This window comes from Equus caballus, chromosome 16 (genome assembly GCF_041296265.1).
Source record: "Equus caballus isolate H_3958 breed thoroughbred chromosome 16, TB-T2T, whole genome shotgun sequence".
Lineage (NCBI taxonomy): Eukaryota > Metazoa > Chordata > Mammalia > Perissodactyla > Equidae > Equus > Equus caballus.
In genome coordinates, this window is record NC_091699.1 from 74,169,066 (window position 1) to 74,187,049 (window position 17,984).

General features: G+C 40.5%; 1 protein-coding gene across 1 annotated transcript in view; it reads right to left on the minus strand.

Moving 5' to 3' along the window:
• Positions 1-17,984, minus strand: part of KCNH8 (potassium voltage-gated channel subfamily H member 8) — a 338,704-nt gene that overhangs the window by 246,315 nt on the left and 74,405 nt on the right. The gene's annotated exons all lie outside the window — the stretch shown is intronic.

The following is a 17,984-nucleotide window of genomic DNA, read 5'->3' on the forward strand; positions in this document are numbered from 1 at the left end:
TCATTCTGAAATCTGTTCCCCCACCTCTTAGTAAATTTTGTTTTTGAGATCTATCCACACTGATAACTATACATCTAATTGTTGCATTTTAACTACTGTACTGTAGGCATATATCACAGTCTATGCATCCATTCCTCTGTGGATGGATATTTAACTAATTTCCTCCTTTCCTCTCTTTTCCTATAATAAACAAAGCAGCGAAGTACATGAGCATGAGTGCCAGAGTTTCTTGAAGTTCATTATCTTATATTTTTAAGAGGAAATTGAATAAACTTTTTTATTGACAAGCAAGAACTCATTTATCCTGTACAAACACCTAAACCACATCTGAGCATTATAACCTATAAAACCACTATATGTGTTTTGCAAAATATTTACCCAGGAATTAATCCAGTCATTTTCATTTATCTAGGTTTATTTTTAAAATGATGCTGATGACTCCTGCTACAAACTCTCCACTTATAAAAAGTCCTTCACTTACTACGGTATCCTAAAATTGGCCCCCACTCAGTGTGCTGACAATAACCACAATACGAAATCAAAGCTGTTTTCAACAGCATCAAGAGTTAACAGGGTTGGGCAGAGATGGCACTCATTTAAGACACCACCTTGGTTTACATTTGGGGAAAGAATATCAAGGCGTGAGGTGTAAGGCTAAGAGGCAAGTAACATTTGTAATCCGATCATCAAAAAATGGCAAGGCACTACTGATAGAGGGAGCTATTTTGGTTGAACCATAAAAAATTGGCATTTTGTAGATCAAATTTTGGAAATAGATAAAAAAGGATGTTAGTCATACTTTCTGGATTTGGCATCAGCAGGATTGGTAGTCTCTGCATTAGTCAAGAACTATTTTTAAGAGATTTGTAGGTACTGAAACATGTGGGACCCACGCCAATTGAGAGTTGGGTGTGCTCCTTTCATACCATACCTCTCGAATGCTTCATAGGATTCTCACACTAACCGGTGGAGACTCACTCTTTACTCAGGGCAGCCATGCAGAGCTGTGCATTAGCGCATTCCGCAAAGGATCCCAGCCAAAGGGGCGATGGGGGGCTGGTGACCAACCTTGCACCCCAGAATGCTACTTAGTCCACCCGAGGAGGTCTCCTGTTCTAAATGATCTGCCCGACAGTTGTGACTTTTTCTAATTTTCACAAAAGCATCCCATGGGCTACTGTAGATCATTTCTAAATTCTATGAGAGCCTGGAGAATTGAAGTGTAAGATGATCTAGGAGGGGCATGGTGAGGTAGGTCCTCATGACACATGCAAATAGCAACTCTCTTCTGTTAGATGGGACCCCTGGTCTTCTCGTAGCTCAAATCTCTCTACATCGAACATCCTTCCGCTGAAACCGTTGAGAGATTTTCAGTTCCAGATTCTGAGGGAAGGATATGGTTGGGGAAATAAAACCAGAAGTCAGATTATCTTCCTGGCAACCAAACAGGAATGACGTATTCCAGTTACATTAGGATGCTTGCAACCTATTGATCGAAGTTAATAAACCGGTAAGGTGTATCTTGTTTGTCTATCATGCAGGAGACTTCTGTTTGACCACATATTGTTTTTTTTAAAAAACAAAAAAAAAGACTCTGTAGAACTAATTCCCCTCAGCTATTCTCTTGCTAAAAATAAATTCCAACTGAGATGCAGCAGCAAACATCTCAAATGCATAATTAAAGATTTTAAAAGCAATTCAGCAGAGTGACCTCTGACCTGAGCTAGATGTCATGTATTCTCTTCTAGTGTCAGGTCTCAGCTCATCACAATTAATTTGATGTATTGATTTAATATCTCAAGCAGAGATGTATTTATCTGGCAAGGGCACTGTGGAAGACGTTTCCAGGAGAAAAAGAATGTTTACGAATGAAGATAAAATCCTTTGATGAAACAAAAGCTGAGCGTGAGTAGTGTTCACAGAATCAGACCCCAAACACTCATTACCTAAAGGCTCCATCCCGCAAATTAGAGCTAATAATGATTCAGCATGGCATTATTGGGTACTTTCATTCTGGAAAAGAATACCTTGGGGTGGAAAGGAAGCCAAGCAACAGATCTGCTCCTGTAGGCTGCCCCTTAGGAGGGTTATTTAAACTAGAGCCAAATTACAAAGAAGCATCTCAACAACAGATACCTAAGCTACCAGCAGTTTTGGAGAAAAGAAGCTATTTCTCTTTTTTGATATATAAATTTACTATTACTTTAAAAATTGTCTGTTTTGATCATACAAGAAATAAAATGTAAAATATAAAGAAAAAAATCATAATTCTGTTGTTTAAAGACAACCAGATCATATTCTTTCACTTCTCTTAGTCATTCAGAGGAAGTTATGATTATGTACAACATATCAAGCATTATACATAATAAGAATACACCGAGTTAAACACAATCCCTGCCCTCAAATTATGTGTCACCTAATGGGGAACATGTATAAATAAAAAGGAAAATGCAATGCATTTTGATCAGTGTTATCATAGAGGTACATATGCATATTTTATATCATGATATGATCAAATTTTTAAAAATTTGGATCCCTTATTTTCAGTTAATGTAAGTTTTCCCCGTGACAGCAGATATTTTTAACATCAAGTTACTGATTACAAAGTTCATGCTTTGGATGTACTACAGTTTGTTAACCATTTTCTTGTGCTTGTATGTTCAGATTATTTAAAATTTTTCACTCTTTAGTTAACATAGTGAACGACATCTTTCACACTTGTCCTAAGGCCAATTCCTAGAAATTAAAAGTTTGGGTTCAAAGGGTGAGAACAACTTGTCAAACTCCTGACACACATCACAGACTTGCTTCCCAAAGAACAAAAGCATTGCACCAAATTATGTGCCCACCGGAATTTGAGCCTTTAAAAGATACATACAGAAGTACACACTAATAAATATGCGCACTGTCCTTGACTTGTTCAAAGTTTGAATGTTTCTAAGTGCGAATAATCTTTTTGTTTTGGGACAAACAGGTGACACGTTTACATTACACAAAGATTCAGAGATGATCATTGGTTTTGTCTGATTGTAAGAGATACCTATTTCAAAATTAAAATTTTTTTTTAAAGCAAAAGAAGGCACAATTTTTGTATCATGTAACTAATGACATCTGCTGTTTTGCTGAAACCTTTTATCACAAGCATCTATAACCATGTTTCAGATGGCATGGTAGCTAACCTCTGTCTTCTCTCATCAGCAACTCTGGTATCTGTTCTATCTGGGTCCAAGCAACATGAAATGGTCCACTACTTATTCAGTCTTTATTCAACTTACATGTTCACCCTTTGCAACTATAAAGTTGATAGAACCACCAATCGTAAATAAAAATTAGTCACATACATGGAAATCAAGAAAGTTCTCTCTCCAACCTCTATAAAAGCTGGGGATAAAATTCATCGAAACTCTCTAATTATTAAAATACATTCTTTTGGGTCAACATCTTCAACTATTTTGTGTGTGTGTGAGATATAAATTAATGACAATATTATTTACTTTCTCAGCTATTTTCCTACCTTTGAACAACTAATCAGCAACAGACAGAAGTAACAGAGTCGAATAATGGGCAACATTTAGAATCAATTGTCCCACTGGCTGAGTAATTCTAGACTAATTTACAGACTGAAATGATAAATGTCTTGGAACTTGTTTTATAAAAAGATACTAAATCTGGAATTGAAAGATCTGGTTTCTTTGTCGCTTGTGAGCTACATGACTGGCAACAATGACTTTACATGTAAGTCTCGATGCCCTTATCCACCAAAGGACATTGTAGAAGTAAAATCAGGTACCACCTATTAAAGTGTATGGCCTGCAGTAGGTGTCTTGAATATCAATCTTTTTCATAGCTAAGCTATTCCTTTAGGTTCTTTCATAGGCCTTAATAGCTAAACCAGTAAGTATGTGGTTTTATTCATAACTTTCCAGCTAATGTTCTGCTTTTTATCTATTTTGGAAAATAACCTGATCAATACAAATTAGCTAAATATATAGGGGATGTGGCACATGAATAAACCTCCATTTTACTTGTCAGTGGGGATGCATTTTTTCTAATGAGTCATAGAGCTAGCAATGGTGCGAGTAGAACATTTATCATATTTTCCCATCATACAATCTAGAATCTATTTTATGTTTTCATTGAGCTGCTCCTAAAATTTCACATCTGTGCTACTCTTGTTCAAAGGGTCCCAGATGATTATTATTTTCATTTTAAAACTCTCACATGAGGCGAAATTACCTAGAAATTCTAACAGTACTCAACATGAGCCTAACATGATCTAGTGGAAAAAGTATAGCCTAAGGTTTAAGAATAGAGATTTTAGAGTAGAAATTGGCAAACTTGTTCTGTAAAAGGCCAGAGACTAAATATTTTAGGCTTTCAGGGTTGTCTCATCTCAGTAATATATACTCAACTCTGTCTTAGCATGAAAGAAGCCATAGAAAATACATAAACAAGTATTGTTATGAAAGATTCTTCTTATTCTTTTCAATTATTTAAAAACATATCCACTATTTTATCTCATGTGTTGTTCAAAAACAGAAAGTGAGCCAGATCGGGCCTGCAGGCAGAGGTTTTCAGACCCCTGTTCCAGAGTCAGACTGTCTGGACTCATATTCTGCCTTATCCCTTTGTGCTTAGGTGATGCTGAGCAAATTAGTCTCCTCTCTCTGCTCAGGGGGGTAAGTCAGAAGGATAACCTATACCTCATTCATGTGATTGTTACGTGGTATGAATGAGGAATGCATGAAAGCACACAGCATTATGCACGGAGGGCTGCTCCAGATGGTAGTGCCCTTCCCATCTAAGCATCTTTATTTTCATAGGCATGATATACTATGGAAACACGAGATCCTTGAGTCTAAACACACTTTCGCCCAAACCTTGACCACTAATTTTCCACCTTGTTACAGCTCATTGACACTGCAAGTTTACCTGCACTTTAGGATTGCTGTGAGAGCCTGGTGCATAGTACATCCTAAATGTTTCACTGAATCTCTGGCATAAACAAGATGTTTAAAAGTTTGGGTTATTGTTTCATGCTAAATTCTTTCCTGATCTACATAGTACATAGGTAGTTGATACGCCTGACATCTCTGTATCACTTGTAATTTGTGTGTGTCTCTATGCGCATCTATTGCCTGTCAAGCTCTGTATGGAGATCAAAGCACTCATATTCAAATATAACCCAGGAAATTGTTGGGAATTCTTGAGTTCTCATGTATACGTTGGTTCCCAATCTAGACAATGGGTCACCTCTAGGAGCAAAAGTTCTCAATAAGGGAAAAGTGTTACATACTACCATCTTACTCCCCATCCTCCCCACTTCTGTGTGGTATCAGAAAAGAACAAAATCCTGGCTCATTAGGGATGCAGATCACTAACATTATGGAGAATAGCAACCTTGCCTGGGTTGGGAAGAATTGAACGAAAGGAGGAATCCATGACAAGAGAAGCTAAAGAAGAAAGTATAGAGGGAGGGGGATGTTTGGTTTGGTATTCAAGATTAATGAGAAAAGCAGATTGAGGCACCCGAAGACTGATATTGGCTCTAGAGGTGATCAGTGACACTTCCTGTATTATGCTTGAATATAAGCAACAAACTGCAGGCAGTGATCTGAGGGAGTCACTGGATCAATCCAGGAAAAAGGAGCCCAGGGAAGAATCCAGGTGAAGACTTGGGAGGACAGCTCCAAAAATAGACCCTAAGTCTTGTGGTCTAGTGGAAAGGTCAGGGATGAGGAAATGGGACATTGTGGATCTCCAGAACTGTACAGAAACTGTAGATCTCGTGTGTGCTGATGTTGTTTCCTGTTACTGAAAATCTTTTGGGAACATTTTAAGATGAGTACTGTTCTTGCAGAGCACGGCAGAGCTCTGGGAGGCAGTATTCAGACCATGGTCTAGTGGTCTCATGAGAATGGCACCCGCCAGAGCTTTGCCGAGCACAGCCTGTATAGCCTGAGCATCAGCAAGTTGACAGCTGCCTTTCCTGCAGAGCAAATTTTCTCATGTGTGTGTCTGTGTGTGTGTGCAATGCTGGAGCAGAAACCTTAATGCTAAATAAAGCATGATGCCTCCAAATTGTGACAGTCTCTTGGCACTGAGGCCTTATCAAGACAAGGATTATACAAATTACACTTTCTTTTGAGGGCCTTGTTCTCCACCAAACACCAAGCACACGCTTGTAATGTGTGAGGCAAAAAGTCTGAGTATTCCACCTACTACTGATCAAAATTATGTTTTTCAGGACCCAGGATGGAAAATTTTACATATACACACATGCATACACACACATGTGCATACACACAAATATATAATTATGCCAGATATATGCAGACATTTTAGAAAATAAATGTAATAGGCACTGCCTTTCCCAAAGCTATCCTGCTTGACAAAATCTGTATTCCTAACATGAAGGCTGTAAACATTTTTTCAAGTTATGCCTTACAAGATAAGCATTTAATATTTACACTATCGGAACATCCACGACTGGAGACAGCTCCATATGGTCAAGAAGAATTTCAAATTAAAAGGATTATTTATAAATTTATATTCCCACTTCCTGACAACATGGTTTACTCACGGTATCACTTTTCATAGGCACCAAATTCATAATAAATACCCATGAATATATGAACAATAAAACTCAATTAAAATCACTGACACATATGTACACCCAACCTACCACACCAGCCAAAATAGGTTATGGGAGAAAATAACATTCGTAAGTATTTTAAATATATACATTTAACTTTTCTGCTAATTTCAGTCCCATATTATGGATGTCAATACTGTCCAAATCAGCCATCTATGAATGTGGGAGCACAAGAAACAAAAAGACTCCTGGAATAGATGGGAAACCTATTCTAGAGGATAAAGGTTACAAGGAACTGTCAAGTCCCCATCAATAAACACACCACCTTTCACAAGTAATGCAGGAGGTCAATGATTTTGCAAGAAGGAAAATTATGAGTTTTATATATGAAGGGCAAGTTGTTATAGTGAACATACACGCCACATGCAGGAATCAGGAAGAAAGCTCTCATTCTTAGAAGTCTTTAGGAGAAAAGCAGATATGAAAAAAGAATGACAACTAGGCCAATGTACTACATATTCAAGAAGCAGTAACTGCTGAAGACTTTGATGTTGAATAGCGTAGGACAGTGTGATAGGATGGAAAAATTTCTAGGCTGGGGGTCAGCACACAGATTTTCAGCTCTACTATGCCATTGATATTTTATGTGACCTCTGGAAAGTCACTTAACCTCTCTGTGCCTCAGTTTCCTTATCTGTAAAACAATGGATTGGATTTCTTTGGATCCTTCCTACTCTAACATTCTATCACCCTATTATGTCTCGTCAAATCTTCCTTCACATGAGCATTTGATTTCAGGGACTGAGAATAAAGTTCAAACCTCTCAGGTTGGCATTCAGCTCTTCATATTCTGACTATAGCCTTTGTCTCCACCTTCATCTTGTTCTATTCCTGAAGCCACATCAATATCCCATTCAGATTCCCTTTTTCTCTCATCGTTCCTCATGGTTACCTCTGTTTTTCTTCCCTCTTCTTCAACTGAACTGTCTTTTACTCCATTCTATCATTTTCCAAAACCATCTCTGTGTTACGGTTCTGTTTATCTGTCATCGCTATAAGCTATAAGCCCCTTGATATCAGAGGCTGGGCCTCATGCACGGTTGCATCCATTAGTACAGTATCCAACAACACTTTGCCCAAAATATATCCTTCAGAATGACTGGAGAATGGCTGGTGATTCTAATCTTGGTGAAACAACAAAAGGTCTGGTTTTACTTTAATCAATGATATATTTTGTTAAAAATCAAAACAAAGTAAGCCTTAACAAAAGTTAATTCCTCTCAGCCTTGTGGGAATGAATGCCTTTGAAAAGGAGGGAGAATTAAACAGCATTTCAGACCATTATGAACGGCTTATTTGTCTTTTAACATAGGCTAGCTAGCTAGGATTCATAATTTTCAAAGCAAGCATGGTTCAAAACTGAATAAACACTACTAGACTAATTTCTCAGACTCCACAGCAACTTTTAATGAATTACATTGTCAAGTGCTTCACAAACCTAATGGCTGGAATAAGGTTAAATATTGTCTAAGTTGGAACATATAACATAGTCGCCATTGAAATATGTCAGAATTTGCCTTTATTCAACATCCAAGAAAAACTGTTCTCCTGTTTGAGTTAGGTTACTCTATTTTCCACATAAAAAAGCTTTACTTTGAAATTGCTGAGAGAAAAAAAATACTCTGTGCCAATTAGTTTTAACAGAAATCTTGGCTCTGTCTTTTAAGATATGTGCACATTCTCCTACAGGGAAGCCCAATCCAATAAAAGATGTGTCAAAATAGGTCTTAATCTGCCTCTATTAATTGCTCTGTGCATTACCAAATATGATTTATATGATTTCAAATTACTTCCTTTGCATTTTCCCCATCCTTGACTTTGCATCCCTTTTCATCTCAGAAAAGATATTTAAGATTAAAATATTTGAGATGAAATTAGAAAGTGAAATAGCAGTGCAACCTTTAAAAAGGCAGAAATTATTTAAAACATTTTCCCAAATGTATAGAAGAAAATGGCAAGTAAATGGTGAGTCCTTGAGGAATTGGGCCAAAAGTTTGAGGTTTCACGGTCCCAAATGTAAGTAAGACTAAGAAGCAAAGAAGATGAGTTATAAAATTGCTTCACCAGCAATGTGAGTTTATGATGAATGGCTGAGACAAACTCTTGCTACTAGCAGTAAACTTTGAGACCTCAAATGAAAAGTAGTACACTGGAAATCAGTCCCAAATAAGCACATGTAACTTACAAACTTAATATACAAGCTTAGCATGAACATATAGATAAGTAAATAAATAAGCAAATAATTTAAAAGAGAGGGAAAAAGGAGTAGGACTTTAAATAGTATAGGTAACTTGACCTTTCAATTGGAATGGTTTCAAGATAAGCTTTTTTCTTTTCAATATAATGTGGCCCCCCAAAACATAAGGCAACTATTTCATCAGAGACTCCAAGTCAAGTTATCTGTTCAATGCTGGGGAGAATGTGTGTTAGTAAAAGACAAAATGTCAGTCTGCAGTAGACTTGCTTCATAGAGGATGGTGGTGGGTAATTTTAACCAAAGGCAAATTTAATCTTATGTAGAGATATTAGCATAGAATTGCTGAATAATGTGTTATTCTGTTCTAATGCCCTTTGTCTGGAATTGTTAATCTCAAGCCAAAATTATCCTCTCTACTAACTCTTGCCCAAGCGTCAAGCAATAATTCAGTGGAATCTTAAGGGTTCCAGTGGTATCTTCATCTCCCACAGCATCCATTATGCCTAGAGTGCTAATTATTTTCTTCTCCCATTTAATATATAGACAGAGATAAAGACCACAGAATATTTGTGCTAGAGCTGGAAAGAGAGTTGGAGATGTGGCCCCAAACCTTTGTTGTATAAAATGAAGAAATGGAGACCCAAAGAAGTTCAGGGATTTGGTCAAAGTCTACACTTGCGTGGATGATGTGCACTGGAGTTACTTGGGAAATCTCTGGGGACAGAAAACGCAGGTCCTTCTTCATTAGAAAGGCATAATGTAGAGGCTTTCCTTTATGATCTATGTGGGCTTCATCCTAAAAAGTATCCTGGAACAAGCTGGATGCTAGTGATCTAGCTGCAGATGTATCTGTGGTGAAAGCAGACATTTCAAAGGTTTCAAAGGCTCTGCAACTGGCTGACACTTAAGCTGGAAAGTTCCTCCGGACCACTTACTCTTATCAAAGCTTAATATTACTATTTTTCTTGGAGTGCAATTTATCTAAAGGGTGAGCTGGTATTATTTGTCACACTACAGGCAATTTTACAAGGCCTTACTGATGTTTTCTGAAACCTTTCCTGCAGTTATGTTGATGGTTGGAAATGCCAAAGAAAATTATCCTCTGTACACAAATGCACATGCTTTGACCTATTCTAATTAGTCAATTCTAGTTCAAGTAGAAATGATTGAACATTTCACCACCATCTTTTCTCCCAGAAAATTTGAGGATATAGAATAAAGGCATTCAGCAAAAAGGCATTTAGCAATTCTCTCATAATATCTGCAGATAATTAGAAAAAACATTTTTTAATGTAGAAATGTTATTTCATAAAATACAGAAAAATAACATAATGGCTTTGTTAATTGACTGCTTGACATACCCTTTGTGATACGTTTTTTTCTTTGGTGAGGGAGGTTTGCCCTGAGCTAACACCCATTGCCAATCCCCCTCTTTTTTTGCTTGAGGAAGACTGTTACTGCGCTAACATCTGTGCCAATCTTCCTCTATTTTGTATGTGGGATGCCACCACAGCATGGCTATGAGTGGAACAGGTCCACTCCCGGGATCGAAACCTGCAAACCCGGGCCTCTGAAGCAGAGCGTACAGAACTTTAACCACTCAGCCATGCGGCCAGCCGCTGTGATACTTTTTACAGACCAGTTGTTGGCTCTGTCAGTCCCCATCCTCCTTTCTCTTCGCCTGTTCACATAATTCTGATGCGGGCCATCATACGAGCTGCTCATCCTGAGGCAAGATCTCAGTCCCTGCACTTCTGTGTCCTGACACCTGGTCACAGAGTGGGTGGCCTGAGTACTCCTGCAAGCCATTTATTCCCACACCAGGACAACTAGCAATAGCTATACTTGGAGATTACTGCAAACAACATAAATATATTCTCTTCAGCCTAAACTAAATAAATGCATTTTCAATTCAACTTCCACTTTAGCTGGATCCCAAAATTGCCTGCAGCCACATGATGGAAAGTGTGGCAGAGAAGAAATTAGAATGGAAAGAGAAAGTACAATGAAACCATTGTGGTTAAAATATATTACTTTCAAAAATTTTGCCAACAGAAATGATTAATGGGACACACTTGGGCCCCACCAAGGCTAGGGAAAGGCCTGAAGCTTAAGCTTCATTAGGTTCCTGATAAATCTTCATCTGCAGAAAGAATCCAGCCCCATCAAAAGGAACTACCTCTAGACTCACACTTCCAGTGTTTTTCTTCTAGATGGATTCAGGTGGACAGCACCGACAGGACAAGAGGAAAAAAGAGACATTGTTCAGGAAGCATATGACAGGTGGCTGAACAAGGAGCAAGATGGGTTTATTACCTGCGGATTGAGGGATCAACGTGTTGCCTCAGTCAACTTCTACCTCCTGATGCCCCGGCTGTTTTATGGTCAGTCATGGGTAATGTTGCCATCCATGAACAAGTGTGGCTGGAAAAAAATCAATGGCACATTCCCCACATCTGTGTGGCCAGGCCCTCCCCTGTGAATTCTCATCAGTTTTTTTGATGTCTTGTTGAGAAGGTTCACCTCCTGGGCCTCATGATGTCAGAAACACCCTTTTCCACTCTCCTGCAAACTGTCAATCTTGCTTCTGACAGAAAAATGGCTTACAGTGGTGTTTCAGCTTTTATTTTTGAAAACCATTTGTGAGTTCAAGAAGAAACGAAACCAAAAGGACCAAGGCAAGGCTGGGTGGTGATGCAGCCTGCGTGAGACTGTGAGCTGTGCTCTGTGGTGGTACTTCCGCTGGGGTTTAAGAAGCATCTCTCAAGCATCTGTTATGTGCCAGCATCCATGCTGACACCAGAAGGAAAACCAACGATGGGTAGGACGTGCTCGCCCTCATTAAATGCCACATCCTATGAGGACAGAGGCTCATAAAAAATAGACAACATTTATGAGGACAAAGGATGATAACAAATAAGTAGTTTTAATATAAAATGATAGATTTTAAGGCCAAGAAATGCACAGTGGCTTGGCTGGCTCAGCGGTTCCACTGGGAATCGCTCCTGACATTGCTACCAGGGGCCCACGAGAGGCCTTGATGTGATTATTAAGGAAATTGGATGTGACATCTGTGGGCCGTTTAAACCTCACCCACTCTAGTGAAGTCAGAGAAATGTCTCTCAGAGCACTTTGCGGCCACTTTAGGAGCTTTTTGCTTTTTGATGCTAGTAGGAAAATCACAGCAAGTCACAATGCCTGAGTCTTCAACCTGACCATCAGTTTCTTCCAGAAGCCTCAATGATTGCTTCTCCAAGTGATAAATGACAGTGGGAACAAGTCAATCAAGGCCTCTCATCATCTCATCAGAGGGGCTTTGGTTTCATCCTGTAGGTGGAAAAAATACTGAGCTCTCAGAAGGAAAAGGTGGCAAGCCCTAGCCAAGATTTGCAGTCATCATGAATGTGACATTTGAAAAAGGCCCCAGGTGTAGGGTACTCTGAGAAAGCCATGCCACAGTTTTCAAGAAAATAGTTTAAGATAGGTTTCACTCTCCTTCCATCTGCCTTACTCCAATGTATTAAAGGTATGCATCTCTACAACTAAACCACACAGAAAATGGGAACGCTGCGCACATTTTTTGAGCTGCCATTATGTCCCAAGCACTGTTGTTCTAGGTGTTTAGAATACATCTGAGAGTAAAACAAAGAACCCCTCAGTGGGCTTGCATTCTAGTGTCGGTGTTGGGAGAAGACAAACAATAAACAGCAAAACTGGTAAACAGCAAATTATCAAGTATGTTAACAGGTGGTAAGTACTATGGAAAAAAGAAAAACAGTGGACAAGGCGGGTTGGGGAGTGGAGATATGACTAAAACAGCACTATCAAGGGAGGGGGGTATGACAGAAGAGGGCGTATTTGAAGACAGACTTGAGAAGGGCCCAGTTTGTGAGCCATGTGGACAGTTGGGGTGTGGGGATGTTCCAGGCAGAGGGAACAGACAATACAAAGGCCTTAAGGCAGGAGCACATCTAAGTATTCAGGAACAGCAAAGAGGGGAGAATGGTGCCCCACAGTGAGCAAGGAGAAGCAGAGTTGTGCTATAGGTTGAACTCTATGCCCCCAAAATTCATATGCTGAAGTCGTAACTCCCAGAACCTCACACTGTGACCTTATTCAGAAATAGAGCCACTGCAGATGTAGTAGATTAAGATGAGGCCATACTGGATGGAGTATGGTGGGCCCCTACTCCAGTAGTAGGACTAGTGTCCTTATAGAAAGGGAGAAATTTGGACAGAGAAGTACACACGGGGAGAACACCATGTAAAGATGGGAGTGATGCTGCCACAAGCCAGGGAATTACCAGAAGCCTGGAACAGGCCTGGAACACATCCTGCCCCAGAGCACAGCCCTCTGACGCCTTGATTTCAGACTCCCAGCCTCCAAAACTGAGACGATAAATTTCTGTTTAAGCCATCCAGTTTGTGGTTCCAGCAGCTCTAGCAAACTAATACAATAGGCAATTAGGCCAGATCGAATAAAGGACCGGATGACAAAGGGTCTTAATGCAAGGACTTTGGACAAAGAGCCATTCTAGCATTTCGAGCAGAGGAGTGACATGATCTGTACAAAGGCTGAGTTCTGGAGCACTTGGACTTCATGAGTCTCAGACGTCACAAAGCAGCTGGGAAGGAGCCACCAGTGACAGAGGAGGAAAACCAGGAGAAAGCGCAGCGGGGAAAGCCCATGGTAATTTTCAAACTGAAAACACGGTCAGATAGTACTGCAAACGCAGCCCACAGTCGATGGGTCAGGAATAACCACCACCGAGGGAAGACCTCCAAGTCCATCAACTTCTTCAAAAGCATCCACGAGCCAGGTGAAGCATAAAAATTCTCTCTTAAGTCCATGGGGTTTGTTATGCTTAGTGGAGTTTTAAAATTTCTCAAAATTCAGAGTTTACTTATCAGAAGAAAAAAATATAAATGATAAAATCCTAGTCTCGGTGTATAAGCCTTCTCCTATTTGTTGAAGACAAACTTCCATTTGCTGAGGAGCACTGCCGTGAGTCACTGACAGGGACTCCTCAGGAGATTCAGAACGTCAAGGGCCTCAGCATCTAGTTTGGATTCATGGAGAGAACGGCTTAATTCACTCAACTCCAGGGGCTCCTGATATCTGTGACACATGTCCTTAACTCCTTATCTGCGTGGCCTTGTGCAGAGGGAGAATTCCTGGCTAATGCCACAGTGCTGAACCTACTAAATGAGGCGACTGTATGTCAACCCAGAAATTCCCTGTTGACGGACACACAGAACAATTTAATTAATCCTAACTCCTGTCATTCAAAAGCCCCGACATTACAAATGGGCTAGATTGGCCTAGCCTGGTACCTACGAGCAGAGACTCTGAAGTCAGCCTGCCTGGGTTAGAATCCTAGCTGGTCAGCTCACTACCTAGAGGATCTGGAGCAACTTGCTTCATTGTCTTGTGCCTCAGTGTACGTATCTGTCAAATGGGGATAATAACAGAACTGACTTCACAGTGTAGTAATAAGGATTAAGCGAGTTAATGTTTGTAATGGACCTAAAACGCGCCTGGCATTTAGTAAAAAACATATAAGTATTTGTTAAATACATAAACAAGTATGTATTTTTCCTGGAAAAGGGTTTTGATGAACAAAGTAAAAAATAAAATTGGCTATAAAGGAAAAGACCTCATATACTATAGACAAACTTTGCAAGCTCTTCAAATGTTTGCCTCCAGAAAGCAATGTGGATGCATAGAGGTACAAATACAGGCGAGTATAGACCTGTACTTACCTGCTCACAAAATGGTCACCTGCTTTAAAAGTTTGCATGTGACAGATTTTTATAAACTGTATAAATGTAAGGTGAAATTTCCTTAGCCACATTAGTTAAATAAACTAGAATGCTTTTCAACAAAAGCAGGTGATTTCCTCTCAACCTGAATTAGCAGTGATGATAACTGTACACAAGCAAAAAATATTAGCCTTCTACAAAGGACTGCACTAAGATTTACATGAATCCTTCATTAAATTAATTCTCGCAATAACCTCAGGGGGTGCGTCCTGTCAGCATTCTCTATTGAAAGATGAAGAAATGGTCTCAGAGATATTAAATATTTTCTCTCCCCTCACACAGCTGCAACGTGGTGGAGAACCTCATTGGAGCTCTTCACCACTCTGCTTTACCTGCTTCAAAGCCATGCTTCCAGGCTGTTTGGCTGCCCTCTGAGATCCCAGGCTTCTTCCTCCCGCTTCCCAGAGGCCCTCAGCGCCCCGGACCTGGCCTGCTGCCACGCTGCCACGATCCCAGGGGCCAAATGGAAAAATCAATCCTGTTGACAACTGTTTCCTTGAGAACAGCACTCTGACTGCTGGGGAAACTGCAAAGAACACAAAAGGGGCTCCTGATGGGTTGTGACTGGGCAGCACTTCATGTTTCCTTGAGAGACAGGCATTTCTGTCCCACTAGAGAAGTTTTACAAAAGGCCTAAGACCATGTAAATAAGGGTGGCAGGCAAACTCTAAAACGCTTTCCTGGTGTGAGGAATTACCAAGACTGTTAAAATGTTGAACCTGCCAGTGACATCTGCTCACGTTCCTGAAGTTACAATCCACTGAGGTCAGAGCAATGGGGGTGATGGCACTTATCGATCTAGTAGGGAGAGGAGTCAAGGACCACCAGCAGATATTGATCGTAACTGGGAACGTCTATTGAGAATATCTGCCCTGTCAAATAAATGTGGCACCACTTGAATTTCATCCAATGTTATCTGCATAAAATAAACACGCTTCATCCCTGACATAGATGGAGGCCAGCTTGCCTCAGCTGGGGCTAAAAGCACTTTCTACTTCTTTCTCCCTCCATCCCCTTGCCTGCATTGGAGAAAATCCACTCTGAGAGGCAGCAAGCTAAGGAAAAGGGCAAAATTTGATGGGAAGGTGATAATTCAAGTTGTTTGTGAATGACAGATAGATCTAGTAAGTTCACTAAACACAGACAGATTTTATTAGTAAAACTGCTCATTCAAATTACCAGAGGAACTAGGTGTCTGAACCTATAAATGGTTCATTGCAAGCATGCCCATTGTTCTAAATTTCTATTAATTTCTCAATTCCCGGTTGGATTCGGTTGTCTGCAAAGACTCATTTCTATTTGCAGTTGCTGACACTCTGTAGGGATGGCTAATAATTTCACTAACTGCGGGACAACTAAAAAATGTGACTGAATTAGCTACAGCTGTTACTTCATCCAGCCACAATGAAAATGTGGCAATGCTGGAGAAAGTGAAGCCACCTTATAAAGTGGAATAGATTGGCCCTCTGAAGAAAGGAGAGCCTACTAATGAGAACACCAGTTGTTTATTTATTAGTTGCTTGTTGACTGAGGAAGAGAGAGAAGAAGTGTGTAACTGTCAAGTAATTACTACCAAATGGGAACACAGGAGTCGCTCGGAGTTGACTAGGGGGCATTGACTAGGCTGAGAAATCCACAAAGGGGTTTGCATGTGGTGGTCAAAGCACAAACCACAAGACCAAAATATATGTTAGGATCATGGAAAAGAGACAATTAAATCCAAGAGTTGTTGACTTATCTGCTGAATCTTTCACTATATGTTAGAGCATCTGGAAACGGAATGGGCTGAAACAAGCTGTTCTCATGCAGTGTTGACCCAATTATCTTTCAAGATTGACACACACAAGCTCTAGTAAATCTAGGTCCTCCTGGTTCCCCTAGGTCCCTAAGCAGCCTTTCAACTGCCTCCCTGCTCCACCCCATTAAGTGCCGGTGTGTGGTGGCAGGAGTTATAAATAAACCTGCTGCTATGGTCCCCACTAAAAACTAGTATTTACCTAAAAGGCAGTCAAGTGTCAAGCTGTCATCTTAGTTTCTGAACCTTAGTGAATGCCAGTGCACAACTCCCAGGGCATAGAGAACTTGTCTACCCCAAATAAACAAGATGGGAGAAGAGCAGCATGATTTAACTAAACAAGCAAAGTCACTTTGGGGAACTAGGAGGGTAGAACTCCAATCAGAATGTCGGCCTACAGTCTTTGGAGAAGAGAGAGGAGGAAGAGATACAGGCCCAAGGCAATAAAAACAGAGGGTGTGTGGAGCAGATAATGGGCATGTGGACCTCTCGTAACAGTGGGCACAGCCCTTGGATATTGCTGAACCAGTAATCACAGACTTCACTCTGAACCAATGACAGACCATCCTCAAAGCCAAGATGGCTCAGCACAGAGACATTGAGTTAGCAAGAGCATGTTGGAGGTGGGAGATTGCTTCAACAATGAGAAAGTGATGGTTAAGAGCACAGGATTTGGAGTCAGACCTAGCACAATTACCAGCTTCATTATCTTCTAACTCTGTGGTGTTGGTACATGTCTGAGATCAGTTTCCCTAAATGAAGAGCCTGAGACAAGGGTTAGAATATACCCAATTTATTGAGGGAGTACTCAAAGGAAAAGCCTATAAAGGATTAAGGGGAGCAGGATTGAGAAGAGGAAAGAGAGCTGAGAATGAACACGGTTTCTGGTAAAAATTCACCTTGACCTGATCCACAGGAGAGTTCTGGAAGGAAAAGTGTACCACAGAATTATCTCTGCCTAAAGTCCAAGGAGCTGGCTCTTGTGGGTTAGCCATTGGCTCTGGCCCACAGGTGGAGGGGGAGAAACGGGGAGGCTACTAACCTCCTGGGCAAGGCAGTTGCCATTGGCTGAGGGCAATTATCTAAGGAAGGGGGCAGCTGCGAGTTACACAGCCAGTACTTGTAGCAGCTATGGGATGGGTCTATAGCAGTCTGGATCCAATCTGGATACAAAAATCATACGGTAAGTTAAACGGGAAATGTTTTGTTTTGCTTTGTGGAAGATTAGCCCTGAGCTAACTGCTGCCAATCCTCCTCTTTTTTGCTGAGGAAGACTGGCCCTGAGCTAACATCCGTGCCATCTTCCTTTACTTTATACATGGGACACCTACCACAGCATAGTTTTGCCAAGCCGTGCCATGTCCACACCCGGGATCCGAACCGGCGAACTCCGGCCGCTGAGAAGCAGAACGTGTGAACTTAACTGCTGCGCCACTGGACCAGCCCGGGAAATGTTTTATATAAATAATTACTAACTACGGTAAAAGAGTAATCATATAGTAACCTAGGGCTGAG